Source organism: Anomalospiza imberbis, chromosome 1, assembly GCF_031753505.1.
Source record: "Anomalospiza imberbis isolate Cuckoo-Finch-1a 21T00152 chromosome 1, ASM3175350v1, whole genome shotgun sequence".
NCBI lineage: Eukaryota > Metazoa > Chordata > Aves > Passeriformes > Viduidae > Anomalospiza > Anomalospiza imberbis.
Window position 1 is genome coordinate 21,445,541 of NC_089681.1, and position 12,604 is coordinate 21,458,144.

The window sequence follows — 12,604 nt, forward strand, 5'->3', positions numbered from 1 at the left end:
GAGCCTTAAGTAGCCTTTCCTATTTTGCTGCATGCATAAGCAGACATGCAGAAACTACACATTGAAAAGGTTTGATAAATTGTGCTTGAAACTAAGATATTTCATGTTTTAAACCAGAAAGAAATCCAAAGTTCTCTTTGAACTTCATTGTGTCATGAGTGCTGCTCCTTTAAATAAGGACATTATATATGTCTGATAAAAGTTGAGTTTGTTCTGTATATACCTCTGTTACTGTAAAAGGTCTGCTGTGCCTTTCAAAATACCTACAAACACTAATGTCTTCTTTTTCAAAGGCTGCTTCTAAAGAATGAATTTACCTCTGTAACTTTAGCTTAGTAGTCATGGAGGGGTTCTACTGCTTCAGTATAAAGTCTTGGATTGTGTGCAGGTAAATAAGATTTCTTTCATTTATTATTGCAGTGGTGTCTCGGTACCTTGATCCAGGTACTCACTTTTGTGCCAGGTAACACAAAATTCAGCTGAAGTGCTTAAATATGATAAAGATAACAGGTACATCATTCTATCCTGCAAGTGCAGGTACAGAATTATCCCTGCTGTCACCAGAAATTAATTTCAGGATGTTAATACAGATTCAAGATTAGTCACTCTTCAAATCCAAAACAGATTGTTGTCTCAAGCTGTTGTTGGACTAATGAGCTCAAATGGAATAAGGAATTGAGATGGAAAACAAACAGCTAAGAAGAGATTTCTTTTTCCAGTGGCATGAAACAACTTGGTGGACAAGATAGTGCAAGTTAAACTGGAGTGTAAAAAGGATAGACACAGGCTCCTGTGCAGTGGGCTGTCCTGATGCTCACATTTATCATACCATGGCAAGATCACAGCTATCTTACCTCACAGTAACTTGTTCACGTACCAGATCTCTTTATCTTCAAGGGCTCTGTTTTCAGTCATACTGGTAATTTGCTTTGTAGAAGGGGATGTTCTGTTGGATGACTGACATGAGTAGATACTGTTTCTGGCTGCCACAGTACAACAGGTAGTTAATTACTGGATGTGATCTGGCACTGTGAGGCTTTTCTTCATGAAAAGCTCCGGGGGGGAAAGAACATGGTTTCACTTTGAAATATTGAAACATAAGATCTCCGTAGTTTCTGGGTCTGCAGCTGATTGGGAGTTTGATTTTACCATGAGTCAATGAATATCTAAGGCTGTTTTTAATAACTTAAATAAGTAAAAATCATCAGCTCTGGCTAGTTAGTTAGGTAGTTCTTTTTCTAGTCAAAATATATTTGGTCATAATTACTTAGAGAAATACAAATTAAGTAATTTATTCAGAAGTACAAATTGCAAGTGGTGATTTCCCTGAAAACTCAAAAAAAGGTAATATTGACCGGCATCATATTCAGGATTTTCAAAAGTCTAGCATATATTTAAATGTTACCCCAAGTTGATGTTTAACAGACCTGATAGCTTCCTCAGCTGACACACAAAGTAACTGGTTTCTGAAGTTGTTCCTGTTTCTGAAGTCAGGTCTTTATTAAATTCATATTGGAATTGGTGGTTAAAATAAGTCTTCAATGAGGTGAGGATTAGGTCAGAATGCTTTTCCTTCATTCATTGTTCTTTTTTTTACATTTCAACATTAATCACTGTAGATTGGTTACTTGCAATGCACTTTGTAAAATTTCCTCAGTGATCTAAAGTGTTACAAAGAACATTGCCAGTTGTTTCTGTACTTTTCTTCTGTGGTGTTGCAGCTTTCTAGAAGTCAAATGTCATTGCACAGTTTCATAACCTGCAGTTCTCTGTGAACGCTAAGTGGTGAAATACTGTTGAATCATGAATCCTGATTCTGTATTCATATTGTTAAATTCATTTCTGGTGACAACAGAGATAATTCTGGACATGCACTTGCAGAGTATTATGATGTGCCCGTTATCTTAATCATATTTAAGTACTTCAACTGAATTTTGTGTTGCCTGGCATTTTTGTACTGCTCTTAGCAAATGCTTTGAGGAGAGAATGCTTTTAAAACATACAGTATTAGGAAACAAATGCAACAAATTGGTAGTTCTTTGCTATTTATTGCTGGGAAGTGAAGTGTTCCCAGGGTCAGGCTGCCAGAGAAATCTGAGATGAACACTCCAAGTCCCCGACTGACAGTGATCTGGTGTGTCTGTGCTGTTACGCAAAGCAGAATGAGTGCTCTGGTGTTGCAGCTGAGCAGTCTGTGTGTGCAGAACCCTGAAAAATGTGTCTCTGCTGTAGGCATTTATAGCTTGTAATTCACTCTTGTAACTAAGCATTGAGCAACTAGTATTTCCTAATGACTGGGATGAGACAAAACTGTTGTTCTTCATTAATGCCAAGGGAACGGGGAATCTACTGGAAATTGCCGTAACTTAAAAGCAACAAATTAGAATATCTTATGAAGTCAAAGTGTGAACAAGTCATAACCATGGCTTCAAGCAATACATTCTTTCCATTTGTGATTTTAAACGACATTCTGGATAAGGAAAAAATGGGGAGAGAGACCTTTGGAACAGAATTTGTTGTGTGCAATGTATGGCTTGAAGAAACTAGGAGGGAAGTGACTGCAGTGAGGCCAGACAGCAGCACTGCAGGCAGAGCAGTGTGATACCTTCATGAATCACTGCTTAAAGGCCAATCCCAAGGCTTGTCAGCAGTATGAGGAGTGACCAGTAATAGCTTCCTAGCAGGAGAAGGATTTCACTGGCTTGTGATTACACCATCCCACAGGGATGGCCATGCAGCCCTGCAACCTGAGCTGGCCCTTCTTGACTTTCTACGTCTACAGCGCTGCTATTTCAGACAACTGCGTGTTTGAATGTGTGCCTACATTAACAGCTGCTCATGTGGAAGCTGAACTGGTTCCTCTTATACAAGGATCCCTCTGCACATAGGTTAGCAAAAGAAGTTTTACCAAATGTGAACAGAAGCTCTTTGTAAAACATTAAATATTTCTGGTGTATTACGTTATGTTTATCGAAATATCAGAAGGCAAGAATCCAGATGAAGGATCAAGTATATGCAATAACATCGCATTTTCCTTTGCCAAATAAAAAAGAACAGATAATATTCTCTTAATGCAAAGCAAGAAGAGCACAGTAAATTTGTGTTGATCTGTAGCATATGAATTCCTTAATGAGCCAAATTCCTTAGTATGAGGGGTTTTTCAAAGAAATACACTTGCATGTAAGTTTTCTAAAAGAAAAGCTGACATAGCCTTGCAGGGGTGTGAAGGTAGTAATGTTTAAAGGCTGTCTGGCTTAATGAAGTGTGCATACTGCAAACTAGGTAATAGAGTGGATTTTTGCTAGGATGTAAGATTGAAATGCCATATGTTCTTCTTCAAATTGTTGTCTCACTGCAAGCTGAACATCTGGCTTGGTTTGTTTGGCTACAGATATTTTCAAACAAAAATGAAGTGTGTAGATATCAATAGGTTTCAGCTGGCAAGACCAGTTTCTGTAGATGACATGAAGACTAATGAAAGCCATTATCCTACTGAAAGCCATGACAGCTTGTATGTGGAGTGCACAATCCTGCCAGATGTGTTCCTTACAGATCTAGTGGTTTTCCCATTTATGGTACTGGTTTGAACCCTTGTGTCAGTGAACATCAGTGGTGAACACAGGACTTGAACTGAAGGCCATTCTCAAAGTTTCTCATTGTAATAGAAGTTAAAGCTTTATTCTTTATTTCAAAGTTCAAGGAACTTTTTGGGGTTTTTTAGTCTAATGTTTACTAGAACTACAGCCTGCAAATGTGCACAGATAATGAGCATGTGGGTGTCCTTACTCTGTGCATTCCTATGCCAAAAGGATATTTAGGGATAGCAAACAAGGCCTCCAGTGAGATCAGTTTGAAATAAGTCTGATTTAAGGAATTCTGGTGTTTGTCATTTGTCATCAGATTGGCATTTAATATACCACCAATTCTGTTTTTATTTGTTGCACTGACTTAGTGACATATTTTCTTGGTCCTGGTAGAAGAAGGGTAGATCACATTACCTACTTCTCAAAGGTGTGCTTCCCCCACTGAACACCATTACTAGTAAGTGAATTTGTCAGTTTAAAAATATCAATTTTCTTTGGTTTTTAGAGTTATGCTCTCTGTTTTGCAAAGTGAGAAACTATTTTTCTAGTGTAGTGCAGTTTGTTTAGTTAAAAACTTGGTCATTTTGTCCAATTTATCATGTGAAATTTAACTAATTAGAGGAACTACTGGTCTTGGCTTAACTTGGTCCTCCAGAAAGCTTCTGGAGATGGAACAAACGCTTGGGAGAATTAAAAGATTCCAGCAATAAAGCTGGAAAGGTGTCTATTCACAGCATTTTCAGGCTTTCCAGGACCCTGGGGATTTCGTATTGGCCATTCTGAGTCATTCTACCCAAAGGACAGTAGGTTTGCCGAAACTTTAGGCTATTATGTATGTTCTGAAATTCAAAGGTATATTTTGAAAACTTGTGTCTTCCTCCAAGAAACAAGCTATGCTACAGCAGAGCAATTAGGAATACCTTATATGTGTTTTTAAGCCAAGAATGTTATCTTAACTGCAAGTCAGTTTTTAAATCTTAAGTAACATAAGGATACAAGGCCACAGACTTCACCTCCTGCCAGCAGTCAGGCACTTGTTCCTTTATTCCCGATGTGCTTCCTTGCCCCTGCCCTGGCAATAGTGCTTGCATCTGACCCCAGCGGCCTGAACTGGGAAGCTGTCCGGTAGCCCTAACAGAAATTTACTCTCACTCCCACTGCATTCTTCCTAACTCTGCCCCTCCTTGTCATTTCTTCTTCTTCTCTCCACTCTATGCCTCTGTTACACTTCACCTAGGCTTGAGATTTACTCCATTTCATACACACTGAGGATTGTGCCCATAAAACACACCTCTGCTCCGCAACTTCTCTCCATTTTTCATCTTTATTGCTTACAGCACACTATCCCCTATCTTACTTGAGCCATTGTCATTTCCAAGGTATCTTTATTTGCTCAGCTTTGTCTAGAGTGAAAGCCCATTATGGGATGGAAGAAACCATATATGAAGAGAGGGTTATCAGTTGGCTCCACTTAACTTGTTCACTGCTGTCAGTAGTAATGATCTTTTTAATTTAGACTTTCCTGTAATAAAGATACAAGAAGCTAACCTTGTTGTGTGAGCCTTGTTTTCAGTTTTACTTCCCTTCTTCAATGCTGTAGTTAATTCTTCTGTTACTTTTATTAAATCAAACTGAGTCTGTGGATTACTGCAGATGTCAACAGAAAACATCCAAAATGTGACCTGTGAACAAGCTGGACTTGGTTTAGGTCAGAGTGGATGTAAGGAGTCTTTGCACTACTTGTGAGGCAGGATAGTGGGACTGGATGGAGACCGTTCTGCTCCATGGAACAGGGTGTTGTATGCTCTGGGCATTTGCAGCGTGCAGCAGCAGCACAGATACAGGCGTGGCCCGGGTTTGCCACCAATCTTTTGGCTATGGCTTCGTAATAGACAAATGGAGGATGCTGCAATAGCCTCTGGAGTGGACACACAGCACTGCAGATGCTCCTCTTCTGCTGCAAGTGGGCTGAGGCCAAAGCAGGTGTCAAGAGCTGAGACCACTGTGGTTCCCAGTCACCCCCCAGTGAGTTGGCAGAACCAGCTGCACATCTACCCTGCTTAGTGAACACACCATGGCAATTTTGGCTGTGCCCTGTCTCTTCACAGATGAGACAAGGATGTGCACCCCGTGCCAGGGTGGGGAGAAGAGGAAGTGGAGTCAGTGCTGCGCAGTCTGCTCTCTCTGCATGGCCAGCTTGGAGGCCACAAACCATGTGTGAGAGCCACTGGTGCACAACCCAGATCATATTTTCTTCAGAAGAATATTTCATTTCAGTAACTTTCCCTGGTTTAGCTAGGTAAGTATTAGAATCTGAGTTTCAGTGTGACTTTTTGGTGCATGAAGAGTACTGAAATTAATGGCTCAAAAAGAGTAAGGAGAAAGATTCAGAGAGAGATTAGCAACTTCCTTAGAAACTGCAGATGTTTCTGAGGAAAACTGGGCAGACACAGACATGCTCCCATGCCCCTGGCAAAAGAAGAGTTTGGGGGAAATCTTCCAGTTACAGATACCTAAGTGTATTTTTACCAGAGCTCTCAAAGTGAGCAAAATATTCCTAGTTTTGTAACAAGAAATATTTGCAGAATTGAAGTTTTTCCTCTTGACTAAAACTAATAAGATTCTTAATGTGAATTTTGTTTGTAGTATTATTTAAGATGTTTCTGTATACAAGGTCTCAGAAGTCTGTTTCTGAAACGGTAATGCATAGTAAGAGTAGTGTCTGGTTCTGACTTAACTACCCACAGAGTAAGTTTAGAATGTCAGGTTCTAAATTAAGTATCAGAATATGTGATTTCTCCATCTATTTTTTACATGTGAGTATGGGATCAGGAGCTTTTCCAGCTGCTTGACTTTAACCAAAGCCAAGTTCAAACAGGGCCATTCAGTTCTTTAATCTCTGAGGGGTTTTTGTTGGTACTTTGTCACTTGACTCTCAGTACTTACCTCTCTTTCAATTCAGGAGAAGGATTGTTGAAGATACTTAATTTTAATCTGCCAGCAATAGGTTGGGATTTGTCCCATGTCATAAAGTGTGTAAGCATAAATGAGGTGCAGTAGAAGAGGGTGCAGGGAGAAGGCATTTGCAGCTTGAACCGCTGTGTGCATTAAGGCCCCTTAAGTCCTGTCTGATTATTCAGGGAGCTCTGTCAGGTTGAGCAACTCCCTTTGGTTTAGTTATAAAACAAAATTAACTTTTTATGGATGGAGACTCTCGATGGAAGGAATATGAATTCTTTATTCCTGCTCCAGAGTCAGATTCCAGATGGTCTGGTTATAGTATTGTCACGTAATCAGCACTTCCTTTCACACTTGTCTTGGTTAATGTCTGACAAAAGGTTTTGAAATTGCAGGGTCAGTTCCATTTATTTGTCTTAGTTTTCTGAAAATGTTTCATCTTTAAGATGAGTAAATTAGTATTTAAATTCTTAATATGCTTAAAAGAGGTTTTGTTTTTATAAGTATTCCGGTACATACAGATTGGTCCAACTCTGAGGAGCAGACTTATATAATATAGAGCAGTAGCATAGAAATAGTCTTTAAGAAGCTGAAATAACAGTATCACTGCTTGTTTCCTACAGTCTCATGGCTGCCAAGATCTGCATGGAAGGAAACAGTTCTGTCTTCTCTGAACTTTTCATCTACGTTGGGAAAAACCTCCATAAACTTTATTTGAAATCTCAGACATGTATTAGATTTTGTTTATATTGGAAATCTCATTACATAAAGCTGTTGTGTCTATTTCAGTTTTGTTAAAAACACCGTCAGGACAATTTCCCTCATGTTCTTCTGCTCCTGTTCCTGGCTAAGGCACTGGTGAGGTATGACAACTTAAACAGAAGTTGACTTGTGTTTTTTGGATGGTGGAAAACATTTTTTTTTTTAGAATTAATGCTTACTTTATCTGTACCTTTTGTTCCTTCTGATTCCTCTTGTCCCTTAAGCTCTTTGGAAATATGCATTCCACAGTTAGTCAGCATGACCTGCTGGACTGAGCAGAAGGCAGATTTGGGAGTTATAAATCCAAGGACTTGCTGTGTGGCCTTAAAAAACTTGCTTAACCTCTGCTTCCCTGCCAGTAAAACCAGAATACCTTAATCTTAGAGCAATGTTGTCATTAGCGTGCATAAAAAGTCTTTAAAATTAACTACTGGTAGTGATAGCCTGTAGGGTTTTTTACTCAACGTATATATATTCACTTTACCCAATATATTCATGACAAAGTAATAGAAATTCCCTGATATGTCAATTAATAATCTCATTGTTAACTATTATTTCTTTAGCACACTTAGTCACGCATGAATTGCAGACAAAAGCTCTGATCTTACATCATCACTCTCCAGCTGAGACTTCTACACCAGTGTGTGAAGTCCCATTGATTTCAGTGGCTGTGGGTAAAAGTAATTGGTATCCAGAGAAGATTTAGATCCAGAGTCTTGACCAAGGATGGAAGACCTGCCTGTTTTCAGCTAGACATAATGGAAATGAAAGAAGATTAAAACAGGGAAGCTGAGCCAGGTGTTTGCCATTTCCTACGGTTTCTAAGAAATTCATCCCTGTGTCACTGCCTCTGGCTGAGGTTCAGTGTAAGCAGAGAAGGAAGGATTGTGAACAAGACACTTCCCTTTCTTCTTTCTGGTGGATGTAGGGGGTCTCACATTTCCCTGTTGAGTAGGGGATCAGTTTTCATTCTGGAAACAAGTTTGGCAGCAAGAGGCTGTATGAGCTATGGAATCAGAGCTTTGGAAGGTCTTCAGTGACATTTCTCCATTCTTAGCACATCATTTAATGACAGCACTTGATGGGCAGGTCCTAAATCTAGCATCCAGGCTCAGAAGTCAGGCCAGACACTGCATGTTTGAGTGCAAGAAGCTGGGGAGTGCTCTCCAGCCATGTCTTGGACTAGCTGTGAAGCTACTTTGCTCAGATTGCTCTAGTCCCACAGGGTGAAGATGAGTTTGTAAAAGGGAGCTGTTTTATTTCCTGTAGCATTTCCAAGTCTCCTCCATTCTGCTCCCTGGGTTTCCAGTCCAGGCAGTCACACAGGATCATATCTTAAAGGTCTTTCTCTGTTCTCATACAGCCCTTGGCAGCACCTTGGCAGTCCTGTGCAATAGAGGTCAGGGCCAAAACTCCTCACAGCATTAGAGGAAACAAGCAGTCTGTTCTCAGAGCTGGAGCCCAACTTGCCTTCTGGTATCCAGAAGGAAGAAGTTTGGGAAATTTCAAGGGAAACAGAAAAGTAAATGCAATCAAGAATCCACTGAGAGACAGGAAGGGAGGAAGAGTAAAGGGAACTCAAGGTACTGAGAGCAGGCTTGTGAGGCTTTATTTGGACTGTGAAACTCATTGCTTTCACCACCCCTGTGCACAGTGTTGGGCTGTGGGAACAAAACACCGGTGTTCAGGGTGCTGCATTGTGAAAAGCTGCCTTGAAGTGTCACACTGACTTTGGTGAGGCTCTTGGTGCAGCATAGCTAACATCAGAGATACTTTTCTGGTATGAAAACAGACAGACTGAAAAATATTCTTAGTGCTGCAAGACGTATGAGTTAAGCAGTCTTAGGCCTCCTGTGTAATCAGTGTTGTTTCCATTTTCTGTTGTGTTGTACTTGAGAAAATGTCCTTTACCACATATCTTATTGCACTAGGCTGAGGCAAGATCAAGTTTGAACCTCTCATTAGATGTTCATGTTGAAGCCTGTGCTGGCCTCATTGACCACTAGGAGATCTGTTGCTTACAGTGATTGTTAAATTAAAAAATAACAGCAATTCTGATTCTCCCTCTGCAATCTAACGCCAATCTTCCTTTGGAGCAGCTGAATCCTTTGCATTCTCTTATTTGGCTGCTTGCTCATCTCCCATGAGGATAAACACAGAGTTTAAGGGAATTTCCCATGTGGAAACTCCCTGTTCTTTATGCATTGGGTGCAGCATTTTCTGCGTTCAACAGCCACTTCACTTTATTTTTGGTCCAGTTTCATTTTTGTTAGCTTCATTGTCTTTCTTGGAGAGGGGAGAAAAAGGTGAGAAAAGGATTTACTGATCCATTATTAGTTGTCCAGATTCCAATCTGACTTTCCACACTGTAAATCCAGAGTAACTCCACTGAAGCAATGGTATTGCTCCAGCTTTCCACTGTGGAATTGCCTGTCTTATTGTCTTGAAGCTCATTGTACATAGAGAGATCAAGCAGAGATTGACAAAGATGTCTAAGAAACAATAATGTGTCTTTCCAGCAGTGTGAATTACAGGCAAATTTCCAACCATTCAAAGCCCAGAATTTTTTTTTGTATATGGGCAGCTCATCCATTCACAGGAGACACTGGTATGCCTCAGCAGGGCAGCTAACGTAGGACAAGTAGCTATGCAGTGGACTTTGTCTTAGCGTTCAGTGGTATGTAAATATCTGATAATAGTTTATGAGAGAAACACAAAAGGCTGGGAATATTGATTGAGAGTTGCTCTGGGAATGGGGGAAGAGATGGGTAAGGCGAGTGATGTTGCTTGAATGCTGCGGCTGACAGACTCTAAGCATCATTTAAACCCTGTGCAAAGCGTAGATTCCTCTTCTAAAGACAAGATTAACTTCTAAAGACAAGATAAATTGTTTTATATTGCCAAATACTCTTCAAGGAGTTGTTACAATTTGTAAATAAATATCTTAGCTACTACAAACCACCAGGCTGGGCAGGTTTTAGTCTCTGTGTCCCCATGTCACCCTGCTGTACTCTCCAGGTGAAGACACGCTCCTGTTATTCTGCCACAGCTGGGTCGTTGTTTTGTTGGGTTCTTTTAATGAGCCAGCTTTAAGATGAGATGCTTGCCTGCTTTTGTCAGTGTAGATGACAGAGTCAATTCTTTGGTGGCACTGTGTAGGTATCTGAGGCTTTCTGAAAGCTCTCTCAGTTTAGGTCCATCCAGCTTTCTGTGATACCAAAATAGTCTTAAGGTGTGGACAAGGTAGTTTTACAGCCAAGTGATCTCAATAATTTCCTAAGGAATATTAAGATAAATAGCTATAAGTGCAAAGTGTGAGCCTGTAGCTTGTTCTCAGTCCTTGCAGATGCAGCAATGCTTGTATTGGTAAAATGCTTGTATTACTTGTAAAACCAAGAGGTGCAATTATTAATGCATGGAACTGGCTATTCAGAGTTAAGTAGCAAATCTAGCTAAATTAAATATTGATTAAGATGCTTAGGCTCTGCTTGCACCATCTTTAGCTCTAAACTCTGAATATATTTTCTTTTTATTTGGAAAAAAAAAATAAAAATAGATAACTTGGAGTTTTAATAGTGAGGTGCTTTGAAGACCAAGACCTGAAAGCAGGAAAATTATTCTGAATAGAATATTGGAAAGCAAATGAAGATAAAGCCAGTTCTCCATAGAAAAGGGAGAGTTGCTTAGAGATCTCAGCCATGTAGAAAACAGAAAGACTAAATGAATGAGACTAGAATTGTCTTTCTGTGTAGAGAGTGACTTACACCAAATAAAAGGCTATGTGATTCAGGCAAGGAATACTTCTCTCTCACTGGGAATAATGAGGTATAATTTTTTGGAAATAAAATTAGTGTTCGGTTCTCTAGTTCACTCACTGCATTGAAATGGCACCCTGCCTCATGAGGTTTCAGTGGCTTTGTCTTTGCTTTCCATGTTTATTCATCATTTATATTACACAGAAGGCTTTTTTGTGAGAAAGCAATATTATCTTGCCATGATTGCTTCATGGGTATTAAAAATGGAAATAATAAATTCTATGTTGTTTTTTTTTTTTTTTAGTTTATGTACCTGGTATCTTTCCTCCCTGCGCTAACAATGAAGGACAGGGTCCAGCAGAGCACAGCCTCGGTAAGGCATAGGCAGTGTAGCTCTAAAAAGGCTGATGTGTATCAGATTGCCATCGTGAAAGATTTCCAGAGCCCTTGCAAGTACTGGATCCTTGAGAGGAACTGGCATTTTTCAGAAAGACTTGATTATTTGAAGGGCAATAGAGTCAGCCCACTGGCTATGACTGGTGTCAGAAACCACACCAAGGCACCCCAATTCTTTGTGTCATTCGTTTGAAATTACATGCTCTTTTTTTCTTTACTTTGGGAACAAAGATGTCACAGGTGGGCATGAAGTTTTATATTTTCATAACTATGTTATGCTCAAGTAAAACAGAGCAAGTAGCAAGTAGAGAAAGAGTGTAAACATGGGTGTGAATGGAATGGACTAAACCCGTGGGAGCCTGGCAGTTGGTGCTGCGAAAGGAGGTAAAAAAGAAAGCAGTGGAAAAAAAGAAAAAGAAGAAGAAAAAGAAAATACAGCATGGAAAATCAGCGACCAATTCTACCAAACTAATTAGGCAAATATGGAGTAAGGAGATTCTGTCTTGATGGAGTTACTCAGGTAAATACCTGTTTACCTGAAAGCTGTATCTGGCCTTAAGCACTGACTTCGTGCTTCTCCACAGCCTTCTAGTTGTTGCCCTGAAATAACCTCTTTCTGTCAGTATAACGTGATTCACCGTTTTGTCAAGAGTACCTGTGTTCTTTATCATGTCTAACCTTGTGTTCCACAACTCAGAGGCAGAGCAGTTTGTATTGGGCATGGCACAAGCATCCTGTTCCTCCACAGCACTCAAACCCTGTTCAGGCATTCCCCAAGTATTGATCACCACTGAACCCTTAAGGTGAGACTGCTGATGGCAAAGCTTGGTAATAATAATGGAGTTTTTAGATCTTCAAGGCTACTTCAAGAAATAAATTATTTTTGAGGAGATACCAGCTGACATTACAAGAGTTTGAGCCATAGTCTGCAGAAGTCAGCAAAATATTTTCTGTAGACAGCAGTGTTCCTGAGCAGAATTGTCACTTCTCATGCTAAACAGAGTGAAAAACACTATTTGAGAAAGACCATTTGAGCTGGCCTTAGTATTCCTCATTCTCTGACAAGCTTGAGCATACATCATTATGCTACATGGAGGAAAATTGTCATTTTCCTCCCTAAAAGTTACTTCACTCTGTTTTGTGTCTATG

At 39.9% G+C, this 12,604-nt stretch overlaps 1 long non-coding RNA gene across 1 annotated transcript; it reads left to right on the plus strand.

Annotated features, from left to right (window-relative positions):
* Window positions 1-5,590: 5,590 nt before the first annotated feature.
* Window positions 5,591-11,138, plus strand: LOC137470557 (uncharacterized). The gene is made up of 3 exons (XR_010997127.1): window positions 5,591-5,801; window positions 6,242-6,332; window positions 7,868-11,138. It is a non-coding gene; the product is annotated as an uncharacterized lncRNA (long non-coding RNA).
* The last annotated feature ends 1,466 nt before the right edge of the window (window positions 11,139-12,604 follow it).